The sequence below is a fragment of the Ranitomeya imitator genome, chromosome 7, assembly GCF_032444005.1.
Source record: "Ranitomeya imitator isolate aRanImi1 chromosome 7, aRanImi1.pri, whole genome shotgun sequence".
NCBI lineage: Eukaryota > Metazoa > Chordata > Amphibia > Anura > Dendrobatidae > Ranitomeya > Ranitomeya imitator.
In genome coordinates, this window is record NC_091288.1 from 193973260 (window position 1) to 193990587 (window position 17328).

At 48.4% G+C, this 17328-nt stretch overlaps 1 protein-coding gene across 1 annotated transcript in view; it reads right to left on the reverse strand.

The window, feature by feature from the left end:
* Positions 1 to 15012, reverse strand: part of BAIAP3 (BAI1 associated protein 3) — a 236132-nt gene extending 221120 nt beyond the window's left edge. The window contains exon 1 of the mRNA XM_069734301.1: positions 14950 to 15012. The gene's annotated coding sequence lies outside the window, so the exon portion shown is untranslated. The remainder of the gene's footprint in view (positions 1 to 14949) is intronic.
* Positions 15013 to 17328: the final 2316 nt, after the last annotated feature.

Below are 17328 nucleotides of genomic sequence, written 5' to 3' on the forward strand. Positions count from 1 at the left end.
ATAGGGATTGTGATTGTGCTATCAATTTGATTCCTGGTAGTAAATTCCCTAAAGGTCGATTATTTAATTTATCCGTGCCCGAACACGCCGCTATGCGCAGTTATGTGAAGGAATCCCTGGAGAAGGGACATATTCGCCCATCGTCATCACCACTGGGAGCAGGGTTCTTCTTTGTAGCCAAGAAGGATGGTTCGCTGAGACCGTGTATTGATTACCGCCTTCTTAATAAGATCACTGTTAAATTTCAGTATCCCTTGCCATTGTTATCTGACTTGTTTGCTCGGATTAAGGGGGCTAGTTGGTTCACTAAGATAGATCTTCGTGGTGCGTATAATCTGGTGAGAATCAGGCAAGGAGATGAATGGAAAACTGCATTCAATACGCCCGAGGGTCATTTTGAGTATCTAGTGATGCCGTTCGGACTTGCCAATGCTCCATCTGTGTTTCAGTCTTTTATGCATGACATCTTCCGTGAGTATCTGGATAAATTCCTGATTGTTTACTTGGATGACATTTTGATCTTCTCAGATGATTGGGAGTCTCATGTGAAGCAGGTCAGAATGGTTTTTCAGGTCCTGCGTGCTAACTCTTTGTTTGTGAAGGGATCAAAGTGTCTCTTCGGTGTGCAGAAAGTTTCATTTTTAGGGTTCATCTTTACCCCTTCTACTATCGAGATGGATCCAGTTAAGGTACAAGCCATCCAGGATTGGATTCAGCCGACATCTCTGAAAAGTCTGCAAAAGTTCCTGGGCTTTGCTAATTTTTATCGTCGCTTCATCTGTAATTTTTCTAGCATTGCCAAACCATTGACCGATTTGACCAAGAAGGGTGCTGATTTGGTTAATTGGTCTTCTGCTGCTGTGGAAGCTTTTCAGGAGTTGAAGCGTCGTTTTTGTTCTGCCCCTGTGTTGTGTCAGCCAGAGGTTTCTCTTCCGTTCCAGGTCGAGGTTGATGCTTCTGAGATTGGAGCAGGGGCGGTTTTGTCACAGAGAGGTTCTGATTGCTCAGTGATGAAACCATGTGCTTTCTGTTCCAGGAAGTTTTCGCCCGCTGAGCGTAATTATGATGTGGGCAATCGAGAGTTGCTGGCCATGAAGTGGGCATTCGAGGAGTGGCGTCATTGGCTTGAAGGAGCTAAGCATCGCGTGGTGGTATTGACTGATCATAAGAACTTGACTTATCTCGAGTCTGCCAAGCGCTTGAATCCTAGACAGGCCCGTTGGTCGTTATTTTTTGCCCGCTTCGACTTTGTGATTTCGTACCTTCCGGGCTCTAAAAATGTGAAGGCGGATGCTCTGTCTAGGAGTTTTGTGGCCGACTCTCCGGGTTTATCTGAGCCAGCGGGTATCCTCAAGGAAGGAGTCATTGTGTCTGCCATCTCCCCTGATTTGCGGCGGGTGCTGCAAAAATTTCAGGCGAATAAACCTGATCGTTGTCCAGCAGAGAAACTGTTCGTCCCTGATAGGTGGACTAATAAACTTATCTCTGAACTTCATTGTTCGGTGTTGGCTGGTCATCCTGGAATCTTTGGTACCAGAGAGTTAGTGGCTAGATCCTTCTGGTGGCCATCTCTGTCACGGGATGTACGTACTTTTGTGCAGTCCTGTGGGATTTGTGCTAGGGCTAAGCCCTGCTGTTCTCGTGCCAGTGGGTTGCTTTTGCCCTTGCCGGTCCCGAAGAGGCCTTGGACACATATTTCGATGGATTTCATTTCTGACCTTCCCGTTTCTCAAAAGATGTCAGTCATTTGGGTGGTCTGTGATCGCTTTTCTAAAATGGTCCATCTGGTGCCCTTGGCTAAATTGCCTTCCTCCTCTGATTTGGTACCTTTGTTCTTTCAGCATGTGGTTCGGTTGCATGGCATTCCTGAGAATATTGTTTCTGACAGAGGTTCCCAGTTTGTTTCAAGGTTTTGGCGAGCCTTTTGTGGTAGGATGGGCATTGACCTATCCTTTTCCTCGGCTTTCCATCCTCAGACTAATGGCCAGACCGAACGAACCAATCAGACCTTGGAAACATATCTGAGATGTTTTGTTTCTGCAGACCAGGATGATTGGGTGTCCTTTTTGCCATTGGCTGAGTTCGCCCTTAATAATCGGGCCAGCTCGGCTACCTTGGTTTCTCCATTTTTTTGCAATTCTGGGTTCCATCCTCGTTTCTCTTCAGGACAGGTTGAGTCTTCGGACTGTCCTGGTGTGGATTCTGTGGTGGATAGGTTGCAGCAGATCTGGACTCAGGTAGTGGACAATTTGATCTTGTCCCAGGAGAAAGCTCAACTTTTCGCTAATCGCAGACGCCGTGTGGGTCCCCGACTTCGTGTTGGGGATCTGGTTTGGTTATCTTCTCGTCATATTCCTATGAAGGTTTCCTCTCCTAAATTTAAACCTCGTTTTATTGGTCCGTATAGGATTTCTGAGGTTCTCAATCCTGTGTCTTTTCGTTTGACCCTCCCAGACTCCTTTTCCATACATAATGTATTCCATAGGTCGTTGTTGCGGAGATACGTGGTACCTATGGTTCCATCTGTTGAGCCTCCTGCCCCGGTTTTGGTGGAGGGGGAATTGGAGTATATTGTGGAGAAGATTTTGGATTCTCGTGTTTCTAGACGGAAACTCCAGTATCTGGTTAAATGGAAGGGTTATGCTCAGGAAGATAATTCCTGGGTTTTTGCCTCTGATGTTCATGCTTCCGATCTTGTTCGTGCCTTTCATGCGGCTCATCCTGGTCGGCCTGGGGGCTCTGGTGAGGGTTCGGTGACCCCTCCTCAAGGGGGGGGTACTGTTGTGAATTCTGTGGCTGAATTCACTCCTGTGGTCACAAGTGGTACTGCAGCTTCTGAGCTTCCTCCCTCAGGTGTTCTGGTGAGCTCGTTGACTGTTTCATTACTTAACTCCGCCTGATGCTGCTATCCTTGCTCCTTGTCAATGTTTCAGTGTTGGATCTGAGCTTCTCCTGATTGTTCCTGTGACCTGCTGCTCTGTATAGCTAAGTGCCTTTTGCTTTTTGGTTGCTTTTTTTCTGTCCAGCTTGTCTTTTGTTTTGCTGGAAGCTCTGGGACGCAGAGGGTGTACCGCCGTGCCGTTAGTTCGGCACGGTGGTTTTTTTTTTGCCCCCTTTGCGTGGTTTTGCTTTAGGGTTTTTTGTAGACTGCAAAGTTCGCTTTACTGTCCTCGCTCTGTCCTAGAATATCGGGCCCCACTTTGCTGAATCTATTTCATCCCTACGTTTTGTCTTTTCATCTTACTCACAGTCATTATATGTGGGGGGCTGCCTTTTCCTTTGGGGAATTTCTCTGGGGCAAGTCAGGCCTATTTTTCTATCTTCAGGCTAGCTAGTTTCTTAGGCTGTGCCGAGTTGCCTAGGTAGTTGTTAGGCGCAATCCACAGCCGCTTTTAGTTGTGTTTAGGATAGGATCAGGTGTGCAGTCTACAGAGTTTCCACGTCTCAGAGCTCGTTCTTGTATTTTTGGGTATTTGTCAGATCACTGTGTGCGCTCTGATCGCTAAGCACACTGTGTTTCTGGATTGCCTTCATAACACCTGTCATTAGCAAACATAACACTCTTCCTCCATGCTTCACGGTGGGCACACATGAGAAACCATTCGCTCACCTTTTCTGCACCTCACAAAGACCAAAAATCTCAACTTGTGTCTTCAGACCACAGTACAGATTTTTGCTGTTCTCCTGTCCTTGTATTGCTCTGCACAAACAAGTCTTTTTCTGTTTGTGGTCCTCAGTGGTGGCTTCATTGCAGGAAGAAGACATTTATAGTCAAATTGATGCAGTCCCCTCTGGGCACTTCATATTGAGATATATTTGCTACATGATGTCTGTGCATCATTTATGAGGGTTGTTATTTCCGAGGTGCTGTCAATTTGTACTTTCTGAGGCTGGTAACTCTGATGAACTTATCCTCTGCAGCAAAGGTAATTTTTGGTCTTCCTTTCATAGGGCAATCTTTCTTTAAGAGACAGTTTTATCACAGCAATTAATAGTATTTATTATTGCAATTGGGGATAACGTCCAAGTTCTAGGAATGTTCCAGGTTGACTGACCTCCATGTCTTAAAGTAATGATGGACTGACATTTCTCTTTACTTAGTTGAGTAGCTCTTACCATATTCTAGCTTAAAACTAACAGTTGTGGAATAGTTGTTAGCACTGTATGGGACTGTGCACCAACACTGCCTCTGCAAAACACACCCAGTGGTCACAAATACTGTCTGAAGGCAGGCGATTCCACAAATGAAGGCATACCTGTTCACTGGAAGCCTATCCAGGTGATATCCAGGTGATGACCTGATAAAATTGCTTGAGAAAATGCAATAGTGTGCAAAGAGAGAGAAAAAAAAAGGAGCTTCTTTGGGATATCTAAGGTTTAATACATATTCTGGTTTGTTTCACACATTTCTTAATTTCCTCTTTTCATATATGCTCCCTTTTCCTACCTTTAGTTTGCATTTACAATGCGCACATTTGGACACAGGTTTGTTCAAACTTTTAACCAGTTCCGTAGCTTGAAACCCCTAAATTAGCAAATTTAAATTTTAAAACAATCCATACTTTCTGCTGCCAACACTAAATGGATCTTGTGAGCTTACTACATGCTGTTTAATTACTGACGTCAATGTATAATCAGTATGATTTAAACTCCTGAGCTCACCCTTGCGGTGACTACAGGCAGAAAGTATAAGCATTTAACTATATGTGCACAGGGAATTTGGAGCTCTATTGTCTGTTTACCGAGACCGAGAGGGGCCAGAAAACCACGGTCTGATTTCACATACTCCTGCACTGATTAGAAGCACTTCACCATCATATTAAACAGTGCATGTTTCTGCTAGCAGTGCAGTGGTTTATCTGTTCAGTTGAGAGCTCCTGGAGCTTTCCTGCTTTGTCGTCTCAGCTGTTCAGTGTTGGCCACTCCCCTCTGCTATATATACTCGCCTCTGGCAATCAGAGATCTGCCTGGTTCTGAAGTTGGAGGTGTTGGTTTTTTGAGGAGGCGTTTGGAGTGTTGTTCTGTAGACCGATTTGTCTGTGAGTATATCTTCTCCTATTTGGTCTTTCCCTTTCTTTACATCTCGGTGTACATATTTGTATGATTGATATTTTCATTTATCCTTGTACGTCTTCCCTTTTTAGTCTGGTTTGCACAACAACTCCCCATTTCCTTGGGTGGGGGAGGGGGAAATAAAGGCTGATTTACGAGCTCAGCAAAGCACTTGACCCCGGCGTCTTCACCATCAGAAGTAATCCAGGGAGCAGGGATAGCTAGGGCACCAATAGCTTTAGGGATATGGAAGGAGTCCCTAGCTCTGGGATTTCCTAAAATTGAGCTTTGAATCTTATAAAATGGATTTTAAAATGGATTTCAAAATTATTTGTAACTGAAATATTGCAAGATGCTAGGAATTAGCAGGGTTCTCTGTGCATTTGATATTGGTAACCTATCCTTAGGTTATGTCATGAGTATTGCACATGTGGAGGTCTGATATCTGTAAACCCCCACCATTCAGCTGTAATTAGATTTAGTGCACACAGATAAAGAGTCAGGCCCATTGAAGTGAATGGGAACAAAGTTTCAGTAGTTCACGAACTGTGGTTTTTAGGCTCAATACACTGTTCACATCCTGCTGTTTGTGGAGGTAATAACGGCTGTTCAAAGGGGTTCCAGTTGTTGGATCCCAACTAGTCTGATACTGGAGATCTACTGTAAGGATAACCCATTTGATTTGGAACAATTATGCAATGAGACCATTGCTCAATTTGTTCTTTGAACCATAATGGCAGCCACGAACCCATGTGCTTTATGAGTGACACTGTTGGACTTCTACTGAGGTGCCTAAACCTACTGAGGTGCCTAAACCTACTGAGGTGCCTAAACCTACTGAGGTGCCTAAACCTACTGAGGTGCCTAAACCTACTGAGGTACCTAAACCTACTGAGGTGCCTAAACCTACTGAGGTGCCTAAACCTACTGAGGTGCCTAAACCTACTGAGGTGCCTAAACCTACTGAGGTGCCTAAACCTACTGAGGTACCTAAACCTACTGAGGTGCCTAAACCTACTGAGGGCCTAAACCTACTGAGGTAGCTAAACCTACTGAGGTGCCTAAACCTACTGAGGTACCTAAACCTACTGAGGTGCCTAAACCTACTGGAGGTGCCTAAACCTACTGAGGGCCTAAACCTACTGAGGTGCCTAAACCTACTTGAGGTGCCTAGAACCTACAATGATGCTGGTGGCAACAAATTATACTTACCTACCATGCCAAAGAGTGCAAGCCATGCCTACTTTTGGCTGCCAACAGTCTTCTATGGCAGACTTCTTTATTTCAGGAGACTTCCAGATCGAAATTCCAAAAATTGAGAAAAAAAAAATACAACTGTATAATGTGAAAAGAATTGTCCAAAACTGCCCATTTTACCATTTTTAGATGACAGTTTAACGTGTACGGGGTCCCCAAACTGGTCAGGCATGTTGTCATCGTTTTGTTCTGTCTGGAGATAAGCTGCTGCCGGAGATGTATGGCAACGGTTTACTCCACTCTACCCAATGAAAACATAAGAATAACAAGTGTTATCTGAGCCCGATATACCTGTATGAGGCTCCGCTCAGTCTCTAGCCTCATCTGACCCGAGACCTGTCATACCGGGTATCTGTGCAGCAGACAGTGATAAGCACCATCCTAGGAGACACCGGAAATGGTCCGCCGCTCCTCTGCTGAGCACCATATACTGTAGATGACACACCATATAGAGCTTTTTTCCCAAGGTTGCAGTAGAAATTGCAGTGGACGTTCAATGTTTTATTCACTGCGGCACAATAAGACGTCAGAAAACCAAAAGGTAATCCCGGCAGATGCCTCCTAATCCCGGGTCTGTGTGTGACTTTCCCCATGACATTTGAGCAGCCTCAATTTACTTTAATAACCACTTACTACTAAAGGGCAATTCCTCCTGCAATTATTACCGAAAATGTATGATCAGCCGCTAGGACAATATCACACACACAATATCAATATATCGCAGCACCGGCTCATCCTGGCGCTCAGGAAACGTCTGCAAAGTGACAGATTTATGGATAGTATTTGCGTCATTCATACATTTTATAATTTCCTGCATCCCGAAAAGAAGTGAAGAAAGAAGTACACCAGCAGCATGGATTGGGCATGTTGCAATCTGACATGCCTGACCCATGTTTGCTTTGACATCTGCCATCCGATGACGGCTTTTACTCACCTTTTGCCAACGAGAACACATGCACGCTCAGCCTCGCTGAGATTTGGAAGGTTTGGAGTTCCAGTGATTGGTGGGATGGTTCGGAAGACCAACTACTAGTTCAGACAAGAAATATTGCTTAGATTTTATGCCCAACTTTAGTTGACCGTCTTTAACTTACTTTGAATTCTTTCACACAAAACCGATGGAAAAGCTGTCCTCATCCGTGACAAAAAAAAAAAAAAGTTTAAGACAAACGGCAGTATAGAATTCCACAAACTGTCCCGATTCTCATTGTCTGTAATTCACCATTCCATTTTTTTTTAATGAATAGTTTCTCTTAAATCAGCATTCTGCCAGCACTATAGGGGCTGGATCTTGCACGTCCTCACTTCCCAGCATACATTGCTCTAGCTATGGCTTGCCTACCTTGGTCTGTAAGATCACATATCTCGTACGCCTGTGTGCAATTTGGCAACGGGAATGCAGCAACAATCTGTGTGCTGCTAAAGCTTGATCATAGGGAGTGAGGGGGACAGAAGGAAGGTACCCAGTGACCGACATCTTGGAGTGATTTTTTTGGAAGGGCAAGACCACATAAATAACAAAAAATAAGTTGCAGATTATTTATATATCACATTGTCTATCAATTCGGATCAAATTGTCAGACAGTACAGAGGTCGCCCTGATGATGGCTTAAATCTACAAAGCCATAATAAAAGGCAATCCACAAATTAATAGGATGTCCCCAATAACGAGTGTTTGGTTGTTTTTTATGTCCTGGAAAAAGGTGCCACCTGTGCATGGGGTGTATCTGCCATTTCAGCTCTGGCCATTCTAAACCTGGAAACGTCTTTATTGGTATGAAGGTAATTCAGCAAATTAACAGAATTCTGCTCTTTGAAAAAACAATTGCAATCAATCTGCAACGAAGAGAAACCTTTTTATATTTTCTGAAATACCCATAATATCGCCAAATACCATGATAATAGCCCCTAACCCCGACTGATCCTCATCACTCTCCTCATTACCATCCTGCTGGAATCATTTTTCCTCATTCAGGCGGATTCCTTCAGCCAACTGTCTTCAGAATTGTAATAAATGAATCCGCTCACATTGCTCAAGGCAGATCCAGATGCATAAATCACCTGGATAGACGTCTGCACGTTTCCGAAACAATGAGCCTTAAATGAATGGATTAGTACAAATGTTTCCTTCCTACGTGATCCATGTGCCAAAGCAACCACCTGTACAAGTAGCAAGAATGCAGCTTAGAGGGCTTTAGTTTTATCTGTTGTGTAAGGTCACTGTCCAAGGTTCTAATGAAAAGATGATGAGGGGGATAGGGGAATAGAGGAGAGAGGGATAGAGGAAAGGGGGGATAGAGGAGAGGGGGGAATAGAGAGGAAAGAGGAGAGGGGGATAGAGGAGAGGGGGATAGAGGAGAGGGGGATAGAGGAGAGGGGGATAGAGGAGAGGGGGATAGAGGAGAGGGGGGATAGAGGAGAGGGGGGATAGAGGAGAGGAGGGAATAGAGGAGAGGAGGGAATAGAGGGATAGAGGAGAGGGGGATAGAGGAGAGGGGGATAGAGGAGAGGGGGATAGAGGAGAAGAGGAGAGGGGGATAGAGGAGAGGGGGATAGAGGAAAGGGGGTATAGAGGAGAGGGGGGAATAGAGAGGAAAGTGGAGAGGGGGATAGAGGAGAGGGGGATAGAGGAGAGGGGGATAGAGGAGAGGGGGGATAGAGGAGAGGGGGGATAGAGGAGAGGGGGGAAGAGAGGAGAGGGGGATAGAGGAGAGGGGGATAGAGGAGAGGGGGAAAGAGAGGAGAGGGGGATAGAGGAGAGGGGGATAGAGGAGAGGGGGATAGAGGAATAGCGGAGAGGGGGGATAGAGAGGAGAGGGGGGAATAGAGGAGAAGGGGATAGAGGAGAGGGGGGAATAGAGGAGAGGATGGAATAGAGGGATAGAGGAGAGGTGGATAGAGGAGAGGGGGGATAGAGGAGAGGGGCATAGAGGAGAGGGGCATAGAGGAGAGGGGCATAGAGGAGAGGGGCATAGAGGAGAGGATGGAATAGAGGGATAGAGGAGAGGAGGAGAGGTGGATAGAGGAGAGGGGGATAGAGGAGATGGGGATAGAGGGATAGAGTAGAGGAGGAGAGGGGGATAGAGGAGGAAAGAGGAGAGGGGGATAGAGGAGAGGAGGAGAGGGGGATAGAGGAGAGGGGGATAGAGGAGAGGAGGAGAGGGGGATGGAGGAGAGGGGGGATAGAGGACAGGGGGAATAGAGGGGAGAGGGATAGAGGAAAGGGGGATAGAGGGGAGAGGGATAGAGGGGAGAGGGATAGAGGAGAGGGGGATAGAGGAGAGGGGGATAGAGGAGAGGGGGATAGAGGAGAGGGGGATAGAGGGATAGAGGAGAGGAGGAGAGGGGGATAGAGGGATAGAGGAGAGGAGGAGAGGGGGATAGAGGAGAGGGGGAATAGAGGAGAGGGGGAATAGAGGAGAGGGGGAAGAGAGGGGAGGGGGAATAGAGGGGAGAGGGATAGAGGAAAGGGGGATAGAGGGGAGAGGGATAGAGGAGAGGGGGATAGAGGAGAGGGGGATAGAGGAGAGGGGGATAGAGGAGAGGGGGATAGAGGAGAGGGGGATAGAGGAGAGGAGGAGAGGGGGATAGAGGAGAGGGGGAATAGAGGAGAGGGGGAATAGAGGGGAGGGGGAATAGAGGGGAGAGGGATAGAGGAGAGAGGGATGGAGGAAAGTGGGATAGAGGGGAGAGGGATAGAGGAGAGGGGGATAGAGGAGAGGGGGATAGAGGGATAAAGGAGAGGGGGATAGAGGGATAAAGGAGAGGGGGATAGAGGAGAGGGGGATAGAGGAGAGGGGGATAGAGGAGAGGGGGATAGAGGAGAGGGGGATAGAGGAGAGGGGGGATAGAGGGGAGGGGGATAGAGGGGAGGGGGATAGAGGGGAGGGGGATAGAGGAGAGGGGGATAGAGGAGAGGGGGATAGAGGAGAGGGGGATAGAGGGATAGAGGACAGGGGGATAGAGGAGAGGGGGATAGAGGGATAGGGGAGAGGGGGATAGAGGGATAGAGGAGAGGGTGATAGAGGAGAGGGTGATAGAGGGGAGGGGGATAGAAAGAAGGATAGAAAGAGGGATAGAAAGAGGGATAGATAGATACAAGATAGATAATAGATAGATACCAGAAAGATAGATAGATAATAGATAGCTAGATACTAGATAGAGATAATTAACTGTTACCATGCTGGAATGAAATCCAAGCCTACGAAAGAGCTCAAAATGGAAAATGTCTTAAGGGGAAGGGGATAGAGGAGAGGGGGGATAGAGGAGAGAGGGATAGAGGAGAGGGGGGAATAGAGGAGAGGGGGGAATAGAGGAGAGGGGGATAGAGGAGAGGGGGATAGAGGAGAGGGGGATAGAGGAGAGGGGGGAATAGAGGAGAGGATGGAATAGAGGGATAGAGGAGAGGTGGATAGAGGAGAGGGGGATAGAGGGGAGGGGGATAGAGGGGAGGGGGATAGAGGGGAGAGGGATAGAGGGATGGAGAAGAGGGGGATAGAGGAGAGGGGGATAGAGGAGAGGGGGATAGAGGAGAGGGGGATAGAGGAGAGGGGGATAGAGGAGAGGGGGATAGAGGAGAGGGGGATAGAGGGGAGAGGGGGATAGAGGGGAGAGGGATAGAGGGGAGAGGGATAGAGGAGAGGGGGATAGAGGAGAGGGGGATAGAGGGGAGAGGGATAGAGGGGAGAGGGATAGAGGAGAGGGGGATAGAGGAAAGGGGGATAGAGGGGAGAGGGATAGAGGGGAGAGGGATAGAGGAGAGGGGGATAGAGGAGAGGGGGATAGAGGGATAGAGGGATAGAGGAGAGGAGGAGAGGGGGATAGAGGGATAGAGGAGAGGAGGAGAGGGGGATAGAGGAGAGGGGGATAGAGGAGAGGGGGATAGAGGAGAGGGGGATAGAGGAGAGGGGGATAGAGGAGAGGGGGATAGAGGGATAGAGGAGAGGAGGAGAGGGGGATAGAGGGATAGAGGAGAGGAGGAGAGGGGGATAGAGGGATAGAGGAGAGGAGGAGAGGGGGATAGAGGAGAGGGGGATAGAGGAGAGGGGGATAGAGGAGAGGGGGATAGAGGAGAGGGGGATAGAGGAGAGGGGGATAGAGGAGAGGGGGATAGAGGAGAGGGGGATAGAGGGATAGAGGAGAGGAGGAGAGGGGGATGGAGGAGAGGGGGGATAGAGGAGAGGGGGAATAGAGGAGAGGGGGAATAGAGGGGAGGGGGAATAGAGGGGAGAGGGATAGAGGAGAGAGGGATAGAGGAGAGAGGGATGGAGGAAAGGGGGATAGAGGGGAGAGGGATAGAGGAGAGAGGGATAGAGGAGAGAGGGATGGAGGAAAGGGGGATAGAGGGGAGAGGGATAGAGGAGAGGGGGATAGAGGAGAGGGGGATAGAGGGATAAAGGAGAGGGGGATAGAGGGATAAAGGAGAGGGGGATAGAGGGATAGAGGAGAGGAGGAGAGGGGGATAGAGGGATAGAGGAGAGGAGGAGAGGGGGATAGAGGAGAGGGGGATAGAGGAGAGGGGGATAGAGGAGAGGGGGATAGAGGAGAGGGGGATAGAGGAGACCCGGGATAGAGGAGACCCGGGATAGAGGAGACCCGGGATAGAGGGATAGAGGAGAGGAGGAGAGGGGGATGGAGGAGAGGGGGGATAGAGGAGAGGGAGATAGAGGGGAGGGGGATAGAGGGGAGGGGGATAGAGGAGAGGGGGATAGAGGAGAGGGGGATAGAGGGATAGAGGGATAGGGGAGAGGGGGATAGAGTGATAGAGGAGAGGGTGATAGAGGAGAGGGTGATAGAGGGGAGGGGGATAGAAAGAAGGATAGAAAGAGGGATAGAAAGAGGGATAGATAGATACAAGATAGATAATAGATAGATACCAGAAAGATAGATAGATAATAGATAGCTAGATACTAGATAGAGATAATTAACTGTTACCATGCTGGAATGAAATCCAAGCCTACGAAAGAGCTCAAAATGGAAAATGTCTTAATAAGAAACAGTTTTGCTTGACATTTTCACAATGTCGTGAAGGATGTAAGTCTGTAACACAAGATGTGCGCATTATCAAGTATCAGCCATTAATAGCATTTTTACTGCAGGTTATCATGTAAGTGTGAGGATCTACATAACTGTATCCATCTCAGAGAAAATCACTGATTTCTCCCCAATGTTGACGACCAAGGAATTTATCATAGAAGATGACATTTTTGCACTGGTGTTGGAGGCTAGTCCTGCATATTAGTGCTGACTTCCTAAGGTCCTCTGTATTGTAATATTCAGGGACAAAGGCTTTGTTATGGAGGGGGGCTCGGCCCCAGGTGGGGAGCACACTAGCTATTATGCCCTGGCAGGGTTTATTTAGATACCGGGAAACAAATTTGACATTTGCTCCAGGTGACTCCAGGAATAATTGACTTTGGGGGCTCATGAAGCCGCTCTTGGATCGCAGTCCGATCACAGACCAATGTGCAGGGACTGGTTGCGGTTCTCCGGAGCATTAGGCTGCCATGCTCAGGTCGGGAGACCCATGACCAGTCTGTGCATTGTGGTCAGAGATTGGACCAAAATCCTTGGACGTCTCCATGAGTCCTTACACTGTTCGGAAATGTAGCGTTTTGTGCCGGTGAATCCGATATCCTTCCTCTGTCTAAATCATGTGGCCAAAAACCACATTACAGAGCTAAAGCAAAAAATAGGTGCAGTTTTGCTGCTCCTATTGGTACATATAGGGATACGATACAGATTTTCCATTGCAATATGTGGGCAAAAAATCCAGAAAAGAAGAGATTAAATTCCAATTCAGCAGCAGAAATTTTTAACTTTGCATCATGCTGTGGATTTTTACAGCATAGAGAGAAATCAGCATCAAATTCTGCCCCCAAAAAATCCACATAGAAAAGCATGCAAATTTTGTTGCGGATTCACTTATGTGAAAACCAGAACACAGAATTTGTACGTGACAGCGCACGCTTACAGTCTAGTTTCATGATCTGGTTGGGCAGCATGGTGGCTCAGTGGTTGGCATTGTAGGATGGCTCAGTGGTTAGCAACGTTGGGGGTCCTGGGTTCAAATCCCACCAAGGACAACATCTCCCAGGAGTTTGCATGTTTTCCTTGTGTTTGCATGGGTTACCTCACTCCAAAGATATATTAATAGGGAATCTAGATTGTGAGCCCCGATGGGGACAGTGATGAACATGTATGTAAAATGCTGTGGAATATGATGGCGCTATGTAATCTAGTAAAACACAAATTATGCCACTGTGTGTGGTCAGATGTTGATCAGCTTGATATAACATGTGATCTGTACCCTTCATTGGGTTTCATGTCCTATTCTAAGGATAAGGATACCTGGCGATCATAAAGTCGTCAGTTCTCACCTCCGATGCAGAAGTGAACGGCCCCTTTAAGACTCTTGATTTTGGAGAGTTTCTCTCGTTAGTTTCATACGAGCTGAATACATTGATTATTTAGCTGAAAAGGTGCTCCGGCTTCATAATAACCAAGCGGACAGCTTTTCTTCTCAGTAGGGGCTGCCATCATCACACAATACAGATGCAGCAGATCCGAATATGTCATATAGAACACAATACCTATACAATACAGCCAGAAGACAAACTCGTCTACGCTAGATCAGTCTAAAGTAAACCAGGACGACAACTCGCATTCTGATCCCCGACTATTTCACGGATACACGGAAAGATAATCATCAATTAGACAAACATCTTCTGAACGCACAAAAAAAACATATATAAAAAAGAGAAGAAGAGATGAATCACCATAAACAGAAAAGTTTGGCAGAGACATGTTCCCGTTTATCTCAATGGGGGTAGTCATCGCACGGCTGGGATTCTGAGCTCTGGAGCGAAGACTTCAGTCCAGAGATTGTGATTAATTCTCCCCAATTAAAATTTGAGAACCATTGGCATGGGAATCTTATATCCCGCGTGCCAAAACATTGTATCAGACCATTAAAACAGATTCTGTTTGTTTTAGCCAGATATAAACAGATGTAGCAGAGCTGAATTTGGATTTAGTCATTTTTGCATTGAAAATAAGGAACTGCAAACATAGGTTGCATTAGCCCCAAAATCAATAGGCAGGGAAGAAACAGTTAATTGATCAATTTTTTCCTTTATACCCCCCCTTTTAGAGCAGACACTAAAAAATACCAAAACCTCAGCTGTCAGGTACATTTCCATTATAATAAAGCCACATCAGACTTCTGACAGGCAGCGTCAGCCACACTTAACCCTATGCCTGCTGCAACTTTCTTGAATGAACTGACACAGACGGATCACTTTCGTCCTTTGCAACAAAATGATCCATTGGCTCCAATTTGCAAATCAATAGTGCATGAATGGAGACAGTCAACAGCATCAGGTTAATTCACTTAATTATATTGCAATTTAATATAAAGTATCATCTGCAAACTTTTAAGAAATCTTTATAGAAGTTAGCAGCAAACACAGAGCCACAGTCATGAGATACATTGTTGCAAGCATTAGAAAGTATCAATGTTGCTGAAAGTTAATCAGTGTTTGATAAATAAGAATCTATTGACAGATTAGCAGCTTTTAGGGGCCATCAGGAATAGGGGGCTTGGGTTTGGGGGTGCTGTGCATGCAGGGAGCTGGTTACCTGTTGCAGGCTGGATGCTGGAGGAGACTGGAGCAGTGTGGAGCTCTGGATGGAGCGGATTGCTGCAATGAGGGAGAGAATCTGAGCTCAGCCCCATCCTCTACCTCCACAATACAAGCCTCTCTCTGCTCCATACATGGGCATAGGAAGGGCTCCAGCTAGCCAGGGGCTCCTGGATCTCAGCCAGCCAGGGCTCCTGGATCTCAGCCAGCCAGGGGCTCCTGGATCTCAGCCAGCCAGGGCTCCTGGATCTCAGCCAGCCAGGATCTCAGCCAGCCAGGGGCTCCTAGATCTCAGCCAGCCAGGGGCCCCTGGATCTCAGCCAGCCAGGGGCTCCTAGATCTCAGCCAGCCAGGGGCTCCTAGATCTCAGCCAGCCAGGGGCTCCTGGATCTCAGCCAGCCAGGGGCTCCTGGATCTCAGCCAGCCAGGGGCTGCTAGATCTCAGCCAGCCAGGGGCTCCTGGATCTCAGCCAGCCAGGGGCTGCTAGATCTCAGCCAGCCAGGGGCTCCTGGATCTCAGCCAGCCAGGGCTCCTGGATCTCAGCTAGCCAGGGGCTCCTGGATCTCAGCTAGCCAGGGGCTCCTGGATCTCAGCTAGCCAGGGGCTCCTGGATCTCAGCCAGCCAGGGCTCCTGGATCTCAGCCAGCCAGGATCTCAGCCAGCCAGGGGCTCCTGGATCTCAGCCAGCCAGGGGCTCCTAGATCTCAGCCAGCCAGGGGCTCCTGGATCTCAGCCAGCCAGGGGCTCCTGGATCTCAGCCAGCCAGGGCTCCTGGATCTCAGCCAGCCAGGATCTCAGCCAGCCAGGGGCTCCTAGATCTCAGCCAGCCAGGGGCTCCTAGATCTCAGCCAGCCAGGGGCTCCTGGATCTCAGCCAGCCAGGGGCTCCTGGATCTCAGCCAGCCAGGGGCTGCTCGATCTCAGCCAGCCAGGGGCTCCTGGATCTCAGCCAGCCAGGGGCTGCTAGATCTCAGCCAGCCAGGGGCTCCTGGATCTCAGCCAGCCAGGGCTCCTGGATCTCAGCCAGCCAGGATCTCAGCCAGCCAGGGGCTCCTGGATCTCAGCCAGCCAGGGGCTCCTAGATCTCAGCCAGCCAGGGGCTCCTGGATCTCAGCCAGCCAGGGGCTCCTGGATCTCAGCCAGCCAGGGCTCCTGGATCTCAGCCAGCCAGGATCTCAGCCAGCCAGGGGCTCCTAGATCTCAGCCAGCCAGGGGCTCCTAGATCTCAGCCAGCCAGGGGCTCCTGGATCTCAGCCAGCCAGGGGCTCCTGGATCTCAGCCAGCCAGGGGCTGCTCGATCTCAGCCAGCCAGGGGCTCCTGGATCTCAGCCAGCCAGGGGCTGCTAGATCTCAGCCAGCCAGGGGCTCCTGGATCTCAGCCAGCCAGGGCTCCTGGATCTCAGCTAGCCAGGGGCTCCTGGATCTCAGCTAGCCAGGGGCTCCTGGATCTCAGCTAGCCAGGGGCTCCTGGATCTCAGCCAGGGGCTCCTGAATCTCAGCCAGCCAGGGCTCCTGGATCTCAGCCAGCCAGGATCTCAGCCAGCCAGGGGCTCCTAGATCTCAGCCAGCCAGGGGCTCCTAGATCTCAGCCAGCCAGGGGCTCCTGGATCTCAGCTAGCCAGGGGCTCCTAGATCTCAGCCAGCCAGGGGCCCCTGGATCTCAGCCAGCCAGGGGCTCCTAGATCTCAGCCAGCCAGGGGCTCCTAGATCTCAGCCAGCCAGGGGCTCCTGGATCTCAGCCAGCCAGGGGCTCCTGGATCTCAGCCAGCCAGGGCTCCTGGATCTCAGCTAGCCAGGGGCTCCTGGATCTCAGCTAGCCAGGGGCTCCTGGATCTCAGCTAGCCAGGGGCTCCTGGATCTCAGCAGGTGCTTATGTGGAGGACTCCTTGCATTGCAAAAATAAAAGTTGGGTGTGTGATGATGAGACATAATGTATGTGCAGGTGAATGGAAAGCAGAAAAATACTGCTGAATGGGATATGTGGGGGCTGCAAGAGCTGGAAATGTTTGCATCACTTTAGCACTACGGCATATGTTCAGTTTAATGGGATCCACTGACAAGCTGATATTTATAGGGAAACCCCAAATTCTCCGAGAATCACAGACAGGAATTGTTAATGTCTTTTGTCTTCACCAGAGAAGTGTGACCATGTCACAGAAAGATCATATTCATTCAATAAAGACTAAGTTGATGGAAAAAATAACCCCCCCCCAAAAAAAAAAAAAAAAAAAAAAAAATCTATATATTACAAAAGGTTTGTAATATATGGTGGGATACTCCTAATCAGTGCGGTCACCAAATAATGCCAAAGATTCACAGACGATGTCTAATTGAAGTCCTCCATTTTCTATTTTCTTCTCTATCTAGCCCTGACCGT